Source organism: Mustela erminea, chromosome 2 (assembly GCF_009829155.1).
Source record: "Mustela erminea isolate mMusErm1 chromosome 2, mMusErm1.Pri, whole genome shotgun sequence".
In the NCBI taxonomy this organism is placed as follows: Eukaryota; Metazoa; Chordata; class Mammalia; order Carnivora; family Mustelidae; genus Mustela; species Mustela erminea.
The window spans coordinates 88,029,325-88,035,324 of NC_045615.1; positions in this window are offsets into that span (position 1 = coordinate 88,029,325).

The following is a 6,000-nucleotide window of genomic DNA, read 5'->3' on the forward strand; positions in this document are numbered from 1 at the left end:
GGTTAAAAAGATTAGATGACGCAGTTTTCCAGTAGAGAACACTAGGTTGTGGGAGGATCCCCTAAAGAGATTGAAGCAGGGACCCAATTTTACTGGTATGAGAAATAAGCAAGTACAGATAGAGAGATTGCTCAGGATGTTTGAGGTTGTGGCAAAAACCCAGAAGACATAATGGCAACCCAGAATAGGATCCTAGTAGTGAACACGGAAAGAAAGGAAAAGTACCAAGAATGTGTGTGTGTGTGTGTGTGTGTGTTTAGAGACTTAATTTAGTATGTTTATCTATATTCCACTGATCTAAAGCATAACTATGTAGAGTTATATCAACTAAAAGATGAAAGAAAAAACAAGTATGTTTTTTTTTTTTTTTAAAGATTTTATTTATTTATTTGACAGAGATTACAAGTAAGCAGAGAGGCAGGCAGAGAGAGAGGAGGAAGCAGGCTCCCTGCTGAGCAGAGAGCCTGATGTGGGGCTCGATCCCAGGACGCTGGGATCATGACCTGAGCCGAAGGCAGAGGCTTTAACCCACTGAGCCACCCAGGCGCCCACAAGTATGGTTTTAAATTGAGCTCGGGAATGACATTAAGATGCTTAACCTGATTTAGGTGGGCCACAGATTATCAATTTTCAAGCAGTCAATTCATTAATTCATTAAGTAAAGACTTATTAGTTATGAAATTCACACTATCTACAAAGTAAAACCAAACTGCTTTTTCAGGTGTAGTACTAAAGATAGTAAGTCTAGTAGGATCTAATCGGAATTTCTTCTGGAATATTCAGATGATTAAACCAAATACACTGAGGAATGGAAAAGTAGCAAAGTCATACCTTTATACCTAGGGGTGTGTGTGTATGTGTGTGTGAGAGAGAGAGAGAGAGAGAGACAGAGAAAAAGAGAGATAGAGAGATGGAGAGAATAATTGATAATACCCTTTAATTGATTATTGTAGAAATAGTTACATACATATTAAAGAGGTTTAATAAGATACTCAGCTAATATTTTGTTATTCACAGTTATACGAATGCCAAAAGTCAATAGAAGGAAATAAAGTTGAATACTGCTTTAAATGTGAAATAATGTTATGTGCATTGCAAGTACAAAGTAACATGAATGATATTAAACAGATCACCTGTAGACATTGAAAGATTTCCTTTTGCAAGATTAACTCGATTAACTCATCAATAAATTATAAATAGAGTTAACTGGATTATTTTTAAGGATCAAACAAGGAGTAAACACTTTAGAATCAATACAGGTAATTAAACCTGTTACATGTTACAGTCATTAGTTTCATAGTTTAACAGATGACAGAGACTTCTATTGGAACCAAATCGAATGTGCCTGTTAGTAACAATGAGTAATAATAAAGTACAAGGGTATGTAACAGAAACAAATGAAGTGTAAAGTAAAATAATAGAGGAACATGACAAGTTAATTTTTTTGTTTTTGCTGTGCAATGTTCTTGGAATAGAGTACATCATAAACAAAAAATTACTTTTATATCTGCTAATTTCATGGACAGGAACATAATGAATAGATCAGATGATCTCTCTCATAAAGTTTTTTTTTTTTTCTTATCAAACATCAGATTCCACAGTCTTCATGTAGCAAGCATATCAACCATATTATATGAAATGATTAGGACAACCATAAATTATCCATTTTAAACTGAGTATTTTTTAAAAACTGTTTTATATTTCTTCTCATATAATAAAGAGGTTGTTTATTCACTTATTTCACTAAAAATATGGAATGCTTTCTTGAAAATATGTCTCTCCAAATCTTTAACTTCTAAGCTGTTTGTTATTGATCTATTTCATGCAACTTAAACTATTTAAGTGAATTAATAATAATTGTACTAAAAATTGAATAAACCAATATAGCCATTAAAAGAAATAATAATCAGCAAACACTTGGGAGACACTAAATGCAACAGCAGAATCTGGTATCCAAAGAAATAGTACTAACAAAGCAGGCAGAAAATTGTTTAATAGTAATGTAATAACCTTATTATAAAATTCATAAAGATTTAAATAGTCAAAATGGTATCTATGCATTAAATAGGAATGGATGCTGTGAAAAAGAAATCATGTCTATTCTTTTATTTTTTAAATTTATTCATAACCAGATTTGTTCTGAAGGAGAATTAACATGAGTTGCTTATATGTTTTCTTATAGCCCTTACTTATACCTCCACTGTCACACAAAACTCTCTTGATTTTGCAATGATGGTCAAGCACGTGGCTCATGTCCCCACTATACTGCAAGCTCTTTGAGGGCACATCAATAGTGAGGTCTTTGCATCTTCTACCATACCTGGACAGGTATGGAAAAATAGAGAGAAGAGGTGTTTCTTTAGCCAGCTTACCTAAGAGTTCTTTAAATGGTTCCAAGTCAAGGGGATAAAAAAAGATACCTGCAGTAGAGCTGAGGTCAAGGGCCAAGAAGTACTAGGTCATGTGGCAACTCCAATCACCAGGATCAGCATAAGTGGGCAGTGAAGATGGCATGGAAATAGAGAAAGAGGATCAGGAGAACAAAGGAAAAATCAAGGTGAGAATGGGAGGGTCAGCAAGCCAAATCCTATTCCCTGGCAACCTTTATGCTGCTAGGGCATATGGTATGGCAGGTGGTCTGTTGTAAGGTACCACAACAGACAACAGCCTGTTCCTGACTTCTAACTAGTGCTTACTAGATAGATAAGCTGGAAAAGAATATGGTAGTCTATCATGCTTGTTCTTTAAAAAATAAAAATAATCTTCCTCCCCTTAACAAAATAATTATTAAGTTAAATAGGAAAAAGGACCCTAATTAAGGTCAAATTTGTGTATTGAAAGATATCTAAGAAATTTTCCTAGCATACAGAATTAAAGACAGATAGATAAGAACTAGAAATGACAAGTTAAGAGGTAGAATGAAAATATCCATCAGTTCCAGTATTTGTTGGTCTAACAGGAGTTCCAGATGGAGATACAGAGAAACCAGAGATGACATTCATCAAGCATGTGTGCCTACTTTTTTCCTTTCAGTGAATTATGTCATTGATAATAAGGGAGACCCTTCCTTAGAGAAAGCAGATGGACAATAGTCATAGAAAAATCATCGCATAATTCAGATACATGTAAGTATTAAATTATAAGATAAAACCCATAATATGATAGAGAAAGTATTGGGAATGGTGTAGCTGGAATTACTTAATATAATACAGTCAACATGGTGAATGACATTGGAATTATATATATAGAATTCATATATATTCTATATATATATAAGAATCATTATATATTACATATTATAATAAATATTCTAATAATATAAATTTATTAGAATATATATTCTAATTATATCCATATATATGTCATATTCTAGAATATCTGTTCTATATATATGTGCATATATATATATATGTATATATATATAAAGGGGATTATCATGTGAAATCTAGAACGGAGCAGATCAGCAAATATAAGAAGCTCTCAAAAAGGAATGAGGTTGGCATATTTGGAAGAATGAGAAACAGTGGTCTGGGAGTGGTAGGGCATTATTGAGTAGGATGAGGTCAGAAATGATGGACAGGTTCTCATCAAATGGGAACTTTTGAACTGGCCTACAGAGATAGGATCTTATTTGGGTTAAAATGAGAAGTCTTAGGAGGATTTTGACTTTATGCTTTAAAAAGATTGGATTCTGCCTTCCAAGAATCATTTTCCTTGATAGGTAGAAATGCTATTACAGCTTTAAGTGGGCAAAAATGAAGAGGATCAGTTAGATTGCTACTGAACTAGTTAGGTAAGAGATGATGGTGTCTACCAAGTGCACGGTGGCTGTGGGCCCTACTGAGATGGCTTCCTGCAGTCTGAGATCTTAGCTTATCCCCACTGTCTATACTGGTGGGGGGTGGGGGTGTTAGGTCTTTGAAGACATACCACTTTTTGGTTGTCTTATTCAATTGGTCATCTATTGGCACTAATTGTTTTGATTGTGTAGACTCTATTTTGGTTTGCATTTACAAATTACCAATTTTTCTAGCATGTGTCTGTAGACATTGGGCCTGAAGTTTACAGAGTAAAAAATATTTTAGTGTAATTACGTGTAAGTTAGATAATTTTGTCATTCAATTTTTGCTCAGACACAGAAGGTAGAAAATTCAAAATGAACCTCAGAGTGTGGAATGGTACATTAATCATCAACTGAACATTTTTAAATGGAAAATTTTACTGCCATTATCCAACCAATTTAAAGTGATTTCTATTTCTGTTGTAAGGAGATTTCTTTTAATCTGTATACATCATGAACAACGGTAGATTAATAAAATATCACAATTTTAGCTAATGTCATATTTGTCATTAAAGTGAATAAGGAAGTGCACTGAATTGTGTATAGAGATTAATAAATTATATTACTTTTAAATATCATTATGAAAGAACCTGAGAAAAATATGCAATTCTTTGGAGCCCATGCATGACCAGTAGCTAATTTTTCAAGTTTATTGTGTCAGAGTTGTGCTTTCTAGATTTCAAAAGCAATTAGTTTGAAATAAAAGAATTGCATTAAGTTTGTGTAAAAGTTTCTAAAGAATTTATTGAAACCAAGAACAAAGAGGAATCCAATTTTTCAGTTGATATGTACATTGCTTTTCAAAAAGAGAGTTAAAATCTTAGTATAAAATACCTCTTTATTTCTGATTAATACAAATTTAGGCCTTTGTTAGAGAAGAGCCCATCCCTCTTCTCTTTTCAGACAACACTGACAAGTATGCCTTTGTTTAGGGAACTACTAGTGAAAATGCCAACTTATCTACTCTATGAAAGGGGTCCAAAATACAGTGACTCAAATAACCAAAAATGTATTCATCATCATTTAGCATTGGGAAGGAAGGAAGGAAGGTCATTACTTGGTACAGTGACTGCCCTTCTCAATATGTGGCTTCAGTTTTGGAGACCAATGGATTCAGTACCTTTTCTTTCTCAAATATTTTTGCATACGTATTTCATTTTTTAAAAATTTCAGTTGATTCTCAGCATCTGACCTTATATTCTAGAGATGACATTGTAGGCTGAACAGACCAGTACTAAGATAAAAAATTAAAAATTTAGCATTCTTCAACTGTAATAATCTATGGTGCTATATCCTGCAGCGAAGAACACTAATGCAAATATGTGAAAATTTCTCAAATTATTACTGATAGATACTGGGTTTTTCAAACAAGGGGTCAAAATATTTTTACATACTTTATTTGGAGAAGGCTAACTATATTTATTTTACCCCTAGATATTTCTGTTAAAGTATTTGTTGTGCAATATATCCTCCTCGTAAATGGATCAAACACAGATTTACTATAAATTAAGTGGTAAAATTTAAATATGCTTAACAGCTTAACAGACTTAAATATTCTTTTTTTTAAAAGATTTTATTTATTTATTTGACAGACAGAGATCTCAAGTAGGCAGAGAGGCAGGCAGAGAGAGAGAGGAAGGGAAGCAGGATCCCTGCTGAGCAGAGAGTCCAATGCGGGACTCCATCCCAGGACCTTGGGATCATGACCTGAGCCGAAGGCAGAGGCTTTAACCCACTGAGCCACCCAGGCGCCCCTACAGACTTAAATATTCTTAAAATGTCAAATGTATCTATATATAATTAGATATACATGCATATATATATATATGTGTGTGTGTGTGTATACACATATATCTATATTCCAGTTGCTCACGCATGTATAAGCATACCCAAATAGTCTTCACTTACTATTATTTTATAGAAATAATATGCTTTCATTAAATAACAGTTGAAAGTACAGAAATAAGATAGAAAGCTAATATTCTTTTTCATACATCTTTCTCTTTTCCCCAATCCTGATTTGATAGTCCTCCTTAGAGGATTTTCTTTGCAACCAACAGTTTTGTACCAATATCTGTACACATCTTTAAAAATGTTTCTGCTTTTGTGTGTATAAACTGCATGGCTTTCCTTTGTCATTTCCTAGAACGGAAATCAAT